The 14715-nt window shown below is 34.7% G+C and overlaps 1 long non-coding RNA gene across 2 annotated transcripts; it reads right to left on the reverse strand.

Annotated features, from left to right (window-relative positions):
- Positions 1-228: 228 nt before the first annotated feature.
- LOC131238541 (uncharacterized) lies at positions 229-3069 on the reverse strand. Of its 2 annotated transcripts, none has more exons than XR_009167906.1 (4): positions 2667-3069; positions 1707-1893; positions 1401-1541; positions 229-551 (listed from the first exon to the last, which is right to left on the reverse strand). It is a non-coding gene; the product is annotated as an uncharacterized LOC131238541 (long non-coding RNA). The 2 variants fall into 2 exon arrangements; XR_009167905.1 differs by having other exon boundaries at positions 230-551; positions 1401-1578; positions 1720-1893; positions 2667-3068.
- Positions 3070-14715: the final 11646 nt, after the last annotated feature.

Here is a 14715-nt window from a genome sequence, read left to right on the forward strand (position 1 = left end):
AAGCTGAGAAATGGACCCAGGGAGCATGGAATCTGATGGAAACTGAAGAACATTTTCTAGAAGCTTTGCATAGCCTCTTATGCACTTTAATGCTGGTATGTTCCTAGCAAGTAACTTTCCAGAGGAAGCAACTACATGAGAAAATTTAGACAGCTTCATGTCCGATACTAAAATCAAGAAAGCTCTAGTCAATGTCTCAGGTTCACATGCTCGAAAAATCAAACCATGGACTTCGTTAAGAACCTGTATTAAGACGGGTTTTTAAATAAATATAAATAAAAAATTGCGAACTTCAATCATGTAAATGTCAAGGAAACAAGGATGAGTTTAAATGGAACTAAACTCACATATCTTTTTATGATAGCCAAATCAGGAGAAATGATAGGTACTTCAAAGGACATGGCTCTAATTAGCAATGGAGGAAAACCTTGTTCCTCTTGAAAGGAACCATAAAGAACAATGTCAGCCATTAATAACACACTATTAACATCAACATCCATGCCATAGTGGCTTACAGAACCATCAGGAAAGCCCAGATGTGAAGCAATTTCCTGAACAAAAAATGTAATGAAGCAATTTATCTTCTCATATCTAAGAACATCAATAACTTATATAGACTGCAGGACCATCACTGTCCAACATCAATATTACAGATGACAAATACCAAACTACTGCAGTCTCCTCAAAATCTAAGTATCTTGTGCACACCCTCGGTCAAGGATCTCATTATTCATCATCCAATAAAGTGATTTTAAACATGAGGAATACTAATTCTGGATGCACATTTGTAACCAAAAAAAAAAAAATTTAAGAAAAAGACAATGAAAATCTCTAACCCAATTACAAAAATCAGCAATGAAAGAAAACCAAACAGTTTGTTTTCAAGAATATTACATTCTTCAAAGTTACTGAATCAATACATTCTTCAAAGGTGAGTCAGGGTAGCAGCTTAGTTGGTAAGTCCCTAACCGTGGGGCCCACCTTGATGTATTGCAGGATTGCATGTGCCCCTAGGCATAAAGATATCTCTGTGGGGTCCATATCCACTCTATTCATCTATTTTGAAAGACAACGGTGGGACAGGATTCTAAAAATCAGGCAGATTCAAAACTCAAGTGGCTGTACTAACAAAATAGTTGGAACAGCCACGTACACCGTTGAAACCTTTTTGGAGTTGACCATAATGTTTATAAGACATCCAAACCGTTTATAGAATTATTATCACTCAAATAAACTGTACGAACAAATATTATCATGATACAAAACTTTTGTCATTGCTAGGCGTTCAATCCACATAGTTTCATGATCAATCCAATAAAGTTCACAACCACTTTCCGAGTAAGATAAACAGATTAATGCATTAACATTAAAGTGATCAAATATACAGAGAGAGAGAATACCTATTTGAAAAGGAGATGAAGCCTTCTCATTTACCATACCATCATTTAAGCTTCATAACACAGCTTCTCCAATGAATATAACTCAATTTCCTTTTCAAGGTGAGCTATGTCCAGCTCTAGTTGTGGATAGGCTCCTTGCCCCTGCATGGCTTTAAGGGCTGACAATGTTTCCTTACACCTAGACAAGTCCTAGAATTGATTTCACACAGTAAATAAACACTACCAAAAGAAACTCCACAATGACGAGATTCACTTTATGCAAACCATAGATTAAGTTATTTTTATTTTTAATATAAGATGCCAAACCTTGTATACTTACCTTAAACTTGATTCTTCAGAACTAGGCAGCGGATACATTCCAGTTTAGGGGTGAGCTAACCGAAGCACAGCCAAACACAAAGGCCATGACCAATATCTTCAAGGAAGAAAGAAAAGACCAACAAAAAGAGACAAAACTCTGTAAGTGGGTAGTGGACCCACATAAATCATAGTTCTGTAAAAAAACAAAAAAAAACAAAAAAAAAAAAACAACTCAAATCATCATATAAGTTCAAATAAAACACACATAATAAAAAATAGGATTCCATCACCAGACACTTCATGGGTTAAATCTCAGGGTGCTTTTCTGCCATTACTTAAGCATGATGAAGCATCAACCATAGTATCACATACATATCTGCCATTACTTATGATTGGTGAGTTTTGTCCGACACAACATCATGGCTCCATGCATAGTCCACTAGACCTTGCCAGTCATGACCATCCGATGTCTCCAGATTGCCCAACTGAATTAACATGAAATTTTAGTGGCGATAATGACAAGTACTTTGGGTGAAATTTCATGAAATTTGATGCAACCAAACTTACCCTTAACAATGCCTAGGTCTATCTGAGATGGGTAATTAATCACCTGATTTTTAGGCATTTATTGGGCCTGGAACTGGTCTATGACCACTTATCAGAGTTTTGGGTCGACCCCTACCAGAATTTAGGCATGATTAACAATTGGACACCTTACCAAATTTATTTTAGGGTGCATTTGGTTCCACCAAATATCACAAAATGCAATGGTATTTCATGATCATTCAGTCAATTTGGCACAAAATATCATCCAATTTCTGTATAGAACAGTATCAACAAATAAGCAACTTTAATAAGAAGCAATAGTAAAATCTCCTTGACATGAGTGGTGAAAACAATTGAAAACTTCATATATTTAATAGGACCACCACTAATAATTTAAAGAAAAAAAATGGTAAGAGTTACATGGCATCTGTGTGATATATAGATGCAATTTCCAACCCGGTCTCATTTTGCATTTTCCTTGGTCAGGAAAATCTGTCCCTGAGAGAAAAACGAGCTTGTAGAATCATCAACTTGCAATTGTTCATTTCCACTACATCTATGGCTATTGTGAATGTTCTGAAGACGTCCAATCTCTGTATATAAGAACCTGCAATGATGAGGAGCAACAATTACAAGCATAATATTAGATTCAGCTGCTAAATAATGTTCTTGTTGTAAGATTTTGGAACATTAAAAAATGAACTTCCATTACTAAAATTTAACAACAGATCTTAACAATAGAGGCTATATGATTAAGAACCAGCACAGTATGTACTTATGAAGTGAACTGAAATAATTAGTTCTGGAAGTGGAAGTGACAAAATTGCAATTACCTTGGTATTCATATTGAGGAACCATTCCCCAAATTCTAATTATATTACCATCATGTTAGATACAAATGGAAGTTAACTACAACTTGAGGGCTACTTCCTCTTATCATAAATACTAGGATAATTTCAGAAACATTTGAGGAACCAGACCTAGGAGATTACACTGGCTTTGCATTTACTCTGTGAGCTTTTCTCTTAGAATCAACTGTTTGAGTCTGCCAATTAATTTCAGAAGCCCATCCTGTTTGACTATTATTAGACATGGACGACTTTTGAGACATTTTTGGATGGCCCCAAGCTTTTGGGGCAGTAGTTGAGGCTCCCCTCTGTTTCTCAGCAACATTCCTGGTTCAATTCTTAGGTTTATTACCACAGACCTCCCATGCACCATCTTCTGCAGCATCTATGCTATGATGTGCCACTTCTTGAATCAGCTGATCAAGCTTGGGGCTGTTGTTGCCAAGGTCATTAGAACTAGCATAGAAATCCTAATGCTCAGATTGAAACAATAGAAGGTTAAACTGAAAATCACTCAAAATTTGCCTGATACCAAACATCTGACAAGGGACCTTGACAATAAATGATTTTGATTTTGATTGGAATTTGAACCACTAATAAATGATTAATACCATCTGCTTGCGATTTGGGCCATGAACATATGGATAATGAAAAGCACATAACATGATTAATGAGAAGCACATAAGAAAATCAAACCATTAAACTATAAAAGTAATTTTTTTGGGAAAGCCCTAATCCTTTTCCCATTATAGATTTTAGGAAACCCCTAATTCCAATATTGTCTCTCTATAATCTGTGGATTTGTAGATCTATAAACTAAAAAATCTAAATCTCCATTTGAGAGAAATGAGTACCTGTCAGAGAAGATGTGAAGGGCGGGAGCTACTGGTTGCACTAAATTTGGAGACAACGATGGTGGCAATGGAGACGATGCGCCGATAGGGAGAGGTAGCACAAGACGGAGAGGGAGATGGAGCAAGAGACAGAGAGAGATGGAGCACAAGATAGGGAGAGAGAGAATGGAGAACAAGGGAGGGAGAGGGAGATGGAGCACGAGACAGGGAGATGGGGAGGGAGATGGGGCTGAGACGGAGAGGGAGAGACAGATTAGGGAACAGAGAGAGAGAGAGAGAGAGAGAGAGAGAGGAAGATGAGAGAGATTGAGCAGAGGTAGGGTTAGGGAACGAAGAGAGAGAAATAGAGGAGATGTTTTTGCCGCGACTCGGTTTTGAGCGCGCACCCATTTTTGGGCGTGGATGGGGTAAGACGGACCATGGACGGTCCTATCAAGGGTTCCGTGGGGCCCACCATAATGTATTTGGCTTATCCATTCCGTCCATTAATTTTCATAAATATTTCTAGTTCTCTATGCCAAAATTAAAGTAGATTGAGGGACCAAGTGGACCACACCATAGGAAGCACATGTGATTTAATCTTCATGTTTCCTACTGTGTGGTTCACTCGAGCCTTCAATCTAGCTGATTTTTGGTTTCATGTCCTAAAATAATATTTCAAAATAGATAAACGGCTTAGATAAAATACATATATTTTTGTAGGTCCTATAGAGCCCCTTACACCACTGTTAATTATTAATGGTGTGGCAACTCTTTAGCTATAGAGTAAAACCATAGTAAATATAACTACGGTTTATATCCGTAGCGAAAAGATGACGCAGTCTGTATCCTTTGACCCTTTTTTTGGTAGTGACAACTGTATTTGCTTGGATATCGATTCGATCTTCGAATATTCGGGATCTTTGTAATCTTCGCAAACTCTCCAAACATCTTTGGAAAAATCTTCCATTTTAAAAGGACAATGAGAGACAACATTACCATGTGTATCATAACTAGATTTGTGATAGGATTTGTTTTCTCATTGGGTCTATGTAGACATGTCGGGCACGCTACCTCATTAATTGGCTTGGTAATTGCTGCCACATGGCATGCAACAGTTTGTTCCCTTAAAGGCATGTACAAGGGTTTATGCCACTACATTAATAATGGAGTATATATCACTGAAGGAAGATGAACCAAGTATATCTTCAGGTGCAAGTATGATTTTCGTGAATACTAAAGTCATATTTTCGACATGTGGCGGCTTTCCATTGATTCATGTCAGGGCATTGAAAATGGGTGTAAACAAGATCAAACTTTTTTTTTCGCTAAGCCTAACATGGGATTACACATCTAGTAGTCAGAGTGGATTTCATATATGCACCATAGTGGACTTCGTAAAAATTAAGTATGCATCCTTCTCTGAACCATTCTCCATTTTCGTTGGTAGATAAAAAAAATGATTTTATTTTAAACTACCTAATCAATATAGGATTTACACTCTAATACCTTTTTCAAGAAAGGTTTGCAAAAACTTACCTCATTAATCGATTTAATCATCATTCCACTACCTTCCATAATGATGGTGATGAGAAAAAATGGGCAGGTGGCTCAGGTGGGTCCACCGTGATGTTGATATAAAATTATTCAACTACCAAGAGTTCAGCATATCAATATTAGCCATACTATAACTGTTTTTCTGTGTTGCTCCAAAAAATAAAAACAAGAAAAAAAATTTCTCTAAATAGTGGGGGAACTAATGTGTGAAATGTTATAAATAAATAAAATAAATATACGCATAAGGGCTATATCATTGGCATTAGAATTCTCCCTAACATACTAATCATCACCTGAACAAATTCCCACTACTTTGAATTGTAGACTAAACTGAAAAATCTTGTAAAACTTACCCAAGGAAAAATGATGAGAAATTAAAAACTTGAGCCTCTAAGATCCTTCCTAGGCCTAGAAAGATGTTTTCACCAAGCACTAGCATGTGGAATGGTTGTAAATAGAACTATCCAATTTATCCATGAGTTTTCACTAGTAGAGCTGAAAATCCGATGTTGGATGGATATCGAAATGAAATTTTGAACTAGGATGTAGTCGTTGATATAAACTCAGAATTATGGTAACAGAACTATTAATGATTTTTGGTAGGCTTTCAATCTTGTTGGATTACTGAAACAACACTTGGTCACGTTGAAGCCCAAGTTTGAATTCAAATGGAAACCCTAAGTTTAGGTATTGGATAAATTCATTAAGAAAGAATATACCATTGAGTTACATTTGACTATAATATTGGTAATAGAGATATACATATAAATCTTGGCATTGAGATTTTCATTTAAGGAGGTATATTGTAGCGCCCGGATTTCGTCTAGCCAATACACACTTATACACACATGGACACATATATCTACCTCACAAGGAATACCGTGAAAACTTAACATAATAAATCAGTATACATGGTAAAAGTAATTAAAGTTTTGAGACAAAATTTTGTTTAAGGGGGTAGATTGTAACACCCCGAACTTTTCAATACTCGAATATTGAAAGTTCTCAAGTGTTATCATGAAATTTAATTTCATATATATATATATATATATATATATATATATATATATATATATATATATATATATATATATATATATATATATATATATATATATATGTGTGTGTGTGTGTGTATGTCACCAATTTAGCCCATCCTAACCTTACATCTGTTCTCTAACTTAAATATGACCAATTGTAACATTTCAGATGTTATCATTTTATTATAGGTTAATCATGTTGTTTGATATATTATTTCCCCTCAATTAATAAGAATTTTAACTTATTTAGTGAATAACTCTTTATCTGTAATGATTTAGATATGAGTACTTCTGTAAGAATTTCTTAGAAACATGCATATAATCATGTAGACTGATTAGATTTCACAAAACTCTCAGATTAACAATAATTATGAAAATGCCATTAACCTAGACCCTTGAATTCTAGATCACATGCTTCTCATGATTCCTTTGATGTGAAATTTTATACCATGACTATGTATCATAAATTAACTATACACCCCGAATTTCAGCCCTTAGATCATTATAAAAGTGGCCCAATTAACAAATCAGCCCCATAATCATTGATTTTGATGTCCATCGAGTGAGAAAAGCTTGTGGGTAGTTATAGTAGAATATTTTCTTTTATAAGAATGACTTGAATTGCCCATCATATGGAATGAGTCTGAAGTATGAAAACCCCACCTTGGTAGGCTTTTCCTTATGCACGAAGTTAATCATTTTAGGCTTATCAACTCTTTCTAGATCGGGACCTTCCGATTGACCTACTTTACACTGTCAATCACAACTCGAATTTGGACCATACTTGGCAATCATACAACTATGAGATCATAAAAAATTTAGATATCAATTTATGATCCTATAACGTTGAATGTTAACCATCTTAAAGTCAATTCCTTCTTTTTAGCAGAGTAGGTGAAATTTCATATTTGAGCCTTTTTCACCATCAATCAACTACCAAAATTCACCCAATTTTTGCGTATCCTGACTACATATTTCTCATAAAATTGGGTTGTGATCATTAAACGTTAACCATTAATTGAGATCAAGTCCATTTTGGCACCCGCTATGAGAATTTTCAAGATGAGCCAATCTAAATTTTAAATCACTAAAAAAATTACTTACCCTAGCTCTATTCAATAACCTTGACAATATGGATGAATTAGATTTAAAGAATATCGCCATAAAAGATAAATTTGAGAAACCCAATTCAAGTGGAATGCAAAACACCCCCTCTCATGCCCACTCCATTACAAAAGAGGGCGTGCACCCCTTCTCCACTCAATACCCATGCACCCCACCTTCCCATGTCCAAGGACAAGAGAGATTAGGAGAGAGATAGAGAGAGAGAGAGGTCCAGGCCTAGACGCTCATCCCTTCTCTTCCTACTTCACACCTGTGGTGTCTCCCTCTTGGTCGAGAGACATCGTAGTTTATGTGGAAGCCCTCTTACATCAATATATATATATAGGTTTTACATATAAGGATAAGGTGAGGGATTCTTTTAAGTTTACACCAATTTAAGTTAAATTTATACGTAATTCTCTCATTTCTACATTAAAGTTGTGTATAGTTTGATTTTTAATGTGATTTCAATGATAATAAGTTGATAGATAATTATAAACTATTTATCCATGTTGAAATTATGTTTGAGATATAATTTTATCATGTTGGACATATTTTGTGGGTTAGATTAAAAAATTATGTGTTAAATTGTGAAACTATACACATTCGAGTCCCGAACTTTGCATAGTTTGTGTATCCAAAGAACCGCATAGTTATGTCAACAAATCTTATGATTTTATTGATATTAATCTAACCTAAAATCCAAATTTTAAACCATAGGGCAGCAGGACTCATTTTTGGAGTAATTTGGACTTATCAAGTGACCCGTCTGACCCGAAATCGTATTGTTGTGCCTATGTGAAAAAGGCAAGCTAACAGTCAATAGCAATAGTAGTATTGAGAAATTGATTCAAACTTAGTTTGTAGGACAACCTTACACCAAAAACAAAGTTTTAGGTAGGAAAACTTGATTTCATAAACGTTTGTAAGGATAAAAATCACAACTAAGCAAGAGACAAAAGAGCTATTTATTACAAACATTCACCACATATGTATAAATAAATTACAATCATTCATCACATATACATAACTTAAATCATTCACCACAAACACCTGGAGTTATAGTGGTTCGGTATGTACATCAACTGTTCTCAAACAGCCACACCTACTCCACTCCCAATAATCACAACCCACGTGATATTGGCATTCACTAATAAATAAGTTTTTCGCATGTTCACCTTAAAACTTATACAGTTGTGATTTTAGAAGGACTATTACCAAAAAAAAAAAAAACCCCACGCTGAGATTTTTCGGCCATCTTAGTCAAAACCAATACATGAGATTTTCTAGATATCTCAAAGAAACCAAAATATAAAGATATAGAATGATACTTAGCTTCTCTTTGAAGACGTTCTTGATGTAGCCAGTCGAACCGCTTCGCTTGAAGTAGAATGTTCAATGTCTAGTACCACAAACAAGGGATCTAGGTTCTAAATTGATTTTAAATTAATTCAAACCATAGGCTACTTGTTTGAATCCCTTAGATCTCAAAAGAAGAGTGATTACTCTCTTTAAAACATATGATTCATGAAAAGAGATTAAGGAATTAAAAATAAAAGCTATATAAACAAAAATATAATACCGTGCAATATCTTGATGATAGTGGGGACTTCTCTCTTTCTAAGTGGAGACTATTCTTAGTGTGGATGAGTAAATTTAGAATGAGAGAAGGCCTCTATTTATAGGGTGAAATGTTGTTACTTCAACTCATCTAAGGTCTCCTTCGACTCGTTTAAAAACTAACCAAATTTAAAAATTTGGGCATGATCGGATAAAACAGTCGTTCGACTAGTCGAAGGCCCTACTTGACTGGTCAAGGGCCCTCTTCGACTACTCATGCACAAGCTTCGGCCAGTCGAGGGTGTTAAAATTTAGTCACAGGACTTTGAGTCGAGCACCCCTTGATTAGTTAAAGGTGCTTTTTCGACTGGTCGAGCAGTCTGCTCGACTAGTCGAGAAACCACTAGAAATATCCAATTTTTGAATTTAAAACTTAGACCAGTTGAAGATAATCTTAGATTGGTTGAGCCACAGCTTAGAATATCGAACCAAGGCTTAGACTAGTCGAACTAAAGCCTAACCAAATTATAAAAACCCGTATATGTTTATCATTTGAAAGCACCTAAGTCTAAGGTCTTTCTAAGGTCAATTATACCTAAGAAAACTGGACATTGAAGAGAAAGCTTGAATCTTCAGTAGTGCATAGCTGAACTTCTACTTGAAGTGCAGTCGAAAGTGGAATTTGATCTTCTACTAGAAATGTAGTAGAACTTAAATTCATTTTGACTTGGACAATCCATCTTAATGACTTGTACTTAAGCTTGCATTTTCCAACTTAATGGCTAATACTTGAAGGTGAACTTTCCATCTTGATTAAAGGTGAACTTTCCATCTTGATTCACTTGAAGGTGAACTTTCCATCTCATTGTGAGAACCACATCATAAGTTGTTTTATCCCATCAAAATTTGACAAACATGAGTGCTTTATACATTATAACACTTATAATCTCCCCCTTTGTCAAATTTGTGACAAAACACTTAGTTAAAAATTTCAACATTTCTACTACTCCCCCTTAATGTGAGCTTCTCTTTGCTTTGTACCTTGTACCATACTTGTATGAGCTTCTCTTTGCTTTGTACCTTGCACCACACCTGTATTATAACATATGCACAACTCCAACAAATATCAACATTTTCAATGAATTCATTATTCATCATTCACATCATTCTAGTATTTTCTCTCTTTTTTTGTCACAAATTGACAAAGGAAAGAGTAACTATGTGAACATAATATATATAACAGAATCATCATAATGAGAATTTGAAAAATGTATAACGGAACCAAGATATAATCATTATAATTAAGTCCAGCAAAGAAGTTACCAAAGTTAGCAAGTAATATAAAGAAAGCATAGTTCAAGAGTTCACAAGCGAAACACACATAATTAAAAGTTATATAGCCCAACATGAAAGAAAAATCAACCTAATTAGAACTAGAAGAGGATGGAGGAGGTATAGATGGGTCAATTTAGTGAAGTCCTTTAATAATGCGATGAAAGTATTTATGTATATACTTCATTGAAGATTTATGACTTTCAGCCAGATTGTCCTGTGATACTTTTAACACAACAACTCTCTCCTCTAAAGATCTAAGCCAAGCATCAATCTGAGAAGGCTAAAAATCAGGATCAGCTTCATCGTCTATTTCTAGCTTAGCAAAAATGTCATCCATAGACGTGTCTTCAGGCAAAGGGGCTTCCGCTTCTTCTACTTCATCCTCATCTCGCTGGCCAGGTAGGTAGTCCAAATTCATCTTGTGAATGTTTGTGTTATCAAAAGGTAAGATTACCTCAGGTGTCTCAGTTGAAGGAATGACAACATTGCAATGGATAGCAAGAGTTGTCATGAGATATGCAAATGGTATGGAACCATGACCCGGATGAATACAAAATTGAATAATCAAGTAACATATCAAAGACGGAAGATAGATAGGTAAGCCAGATGCAATGGTATAAAAAACACGAGCCATAAAGGGAGTAAGTTCAGACTTATTCCTGAAGCGAGATACACATTTGATGTAAAAGTACGATGAAGTACTCTGAATCTTGGAATCATCTGGGTGGTATAAAGAGCATTACCAGAACTCCATTCGGCATTAAACCGACATAATTTCTAGGTAATCTCCTGACGCTCAAATTCATACATTCTATTAGCAAGTAGAGGAGTGGGTATGTCATCATCATTTACATTCACATCAAGTAATCCTGATAATAGGTGCTTATCAACTAGAAATGTCCATTCTCTAAAATTAATAGAGAATGTAAGATTTTCATGAGACAATTCTCCTATAGAAGCATACATTCCTCGAGCTATGGAGCGATATGCTGTTCCGCCCCAACCTAGAATATTTTCCCAACTGACGGCAGACAGAATGGGCAAAAGTTTGAATGGAGGAATGTGATCGAGATTCACACTCATTTCTATGATTATATCTCTAGTGCGAAGATCCCTTACATGTGAAGAGCTCTCAGGGTTCTCACCCTAACTGAAGTCGTCCGGGAGGAGGAGCCACTAGGGCCCTTGCGTGCAGCCTTCCTCTTAGACCGATGCTCCATGTAAAGTTTGCAAAAGAAGATAAAAATGATGAGTTTGGCTTAAATCAGATTTTTGCCCAAAAACCCTTTATGGAAAGGATGCAAATCTTAAATCAACCACAAAACGAAGATTAACTAGCATACATGAACCCAAATCTAGAAGGAAATCGAACATAAAGCACTTACAATGGCTCTATGAAGATGGGTTTGATGAGTGGGGCCACGACTAGTTGAGGAAGATGAGAGAAATGAGGTGAAAAGGGGTTTTTTCCTCTTTTAATGGGTCAGCCCGCGGTCCACAACTGGTCAAGTGTTGTCCCCGACTCGTTAAGGGTCGAAAGGTCGAGGACGTACTCGACCCGTTGAGCAAATGGAAAAAGATCTCATTTATTATTTAAAAATGTTTTACAATTTTTATTAATATGTAAATAAAATAATAAATAAACAACATGATTTAATTAATTAGAAATACACATACCAATATCATGTTTTAATTTAGAATATCTATTCCTGTCAAGCGATTTAGTTATAATGTCAATAAGCTGATTTTCAGTCTAGATATATTCTAATGAAATGCTTTTATCCTCAACCAATTCTTGAATATAATGATGTCTAATGTCTATATGTTTCATATGAGAATGTTGAATAGGATTCTTTGAAATATTGATTGTGCTAAAATTATCACAATACAAGATCATTGTATCATACCCAATTCCGTAATTAGCTAACATTCTTTTCATCCAAACTAGCTGGGTACAAGCATTACCAAATGCGATATATTCAACTTTAACTGTAGACAGAGATATAAAACTCTATTTCTTGTAGTGACAGGAAACTAAACAATTTCCAAGATAGAAACATTTATCACTGGTAGATTTTATATCGTCAATTTTTTCTGCCCACTCAGCATCGGTATATCTAGCTAGTTGAACAGATGTATTATGAGGATACCATAGACCAAAATTAATAGTACTTATGACATATCTGACTATACGTTTAACAGCAAGAAGATGAGATTCTTTTGGATCAGATTGATATCTAGCACAAATTCCAACACTAAAAGCAATATCTGGTCTACTAGCAGTTAAGTATGAGAAACTACCAATCATGTTGCGATATAAGTGAGAGTCTATACTTTTACTTGTTTCATCCTTTGAAAGTTTGAGAGTTGTACTCATAGCAGTATCAAACTTTTTTGCCGATCTAGAATCTAAATTTCTTTACCAAATTTAAAGTATATTTGGTTTGAGAAATGAAATTACCATCTTCCTGTTGTTTTACTTATAAACTAAGAAAGTAATTCAATTCTCCAACCATACTTATTTCGAACTTAGATTTCATAAGTTCTGCAAACTCAATGGACAAGTTAGTGCTTGTAGATCCATAAATAATATCATCAAAGTAGATCTGTACAATCAATATGTGTTCATTAAATAATGCTTTATCAACACTTCCCATAATAAAATTGTTATTGAGTAAGAACTTAGTCAACTTTTCATACCATGCCCTGGGATTTTGTTTTATACCATAAAGTGCCTTTTTAAGACAATATACATGATCTGAAAATTTAGGGTCTTCAAAACCTGTAGGTTGTTCAACATAAACTTCTTCATGTGGATCACCATTTAAAAATGCACTTTTGACATCCATTTGATATATTTTAATTTTTTTTTTATAACAAGCAATAGAAATAAATAATCTAATGGATTTAAGGTGCGTAACTGGTGTGAAGGTTTTATTATAGTCAATTCCTTCTATCTAAGTGTAGCCTTATACAACCAGTTGTGCCTTATTTCTATTGATATTTCCCATTTCATTAGATTTATTCTTAAAGGTCCATTTGGTTCCAATTATATGTTTATTAGATAGTCTAGGAACCAAATACCAGACATCATTTCTTACAAATTGATTTAACTCTTCTTACATGGCTACTATCCAATTTTCATCGGCAAGTGCTTCTTTTACATTAGCTGGTTCAATTTGAGAAGTGAAGCACATGTAGTTATAGATATTCTCTAACTATTTTCTTGTTCACACTCCAGTAAGAGGATTACTAATATCAATCAATAGGATGATCTTTAACTGATCTCAGTTCAGCATTAATTGGATTCGATGCAGAGTCAGGTTTCTCAATAAAGTTGACTTCATCATCATCTAGACTTGGTGAGGATGTGATCAAGTGATCGTCAATTACAATATTAATAGATTCCTGGATCACTCTTGTTCTTTTATTAAGAACACGATATGCTCGCCTATTTAGAGCATAACCCAAGAATATTCCTTCATCACTTTTGGCTTTAAACTTCCCTAAATTTTCTCAGTCACGTAATATGAAACGCTTACTTCAAAAAATTTAAAAGTATTTGACAGTTGGTTTCTTATTGAACCATGACTCATAAGCTATTTTATCTTTTGAATTTCTAATATACACACGATTTATAATATAAAATGCAATATTAATAGCTTCAGCCCACAAGTTTTTTGGTAAATTCATGCTATTTAACATAACATTAGCTATTTCTTGTAGCACTCTATTCTTCCTTTCAACAACCCCATTCTGTTGAGGTTTTTTAAGAGCAGAGAACTCATGTGATATGCCATGATATGTATGGTATTTCTCAAAATTGCTATTTTTGAATTTAGTACCATGATCACTTTTGATCTTTTACATTTACTTTTTTTTCAATCTAAAATTGTTTAAGAATTCGTTTGACTTCATCAAGAGTCTTTGATTTCTTTCTCATAAAAGCGACCCAAGTAAATCTGGTAAAATCATCAACGATAACCAGAAAGTACTTCTTTCCATCTCTACTCTCTGTTCTTGTTGGTCCAACCAAATTCATATGGAGAAGTTTAAGAGGTTTGGTTGTGCCTAAGGAGTTCACTTTCTTGTGACTACTCATTTGTTTGGCAATTTTGCATGTGCTACATATCTTTTTTATTTTTTTTTAATTTGGGTAGACCTCGAATAAGATCTATTTTGCTCAATCTAT

The sequence above is a fragment of the Magnolia sinica genome, chromosome 3 (genome assembly GCF_029962835.1).
Source record: "Magnolia sinica isolate HGM2019 chromosome 3, MsV1, whole genome shotgun sequence".
In the NCBI taxonomy this organism is placed as follows: Eukaryota; Viridiplantae; Streptophyta; class Magnoliopsida; order Magnoliales; family Magnoliaceae; genus Magnolia; species Magnolia sinica.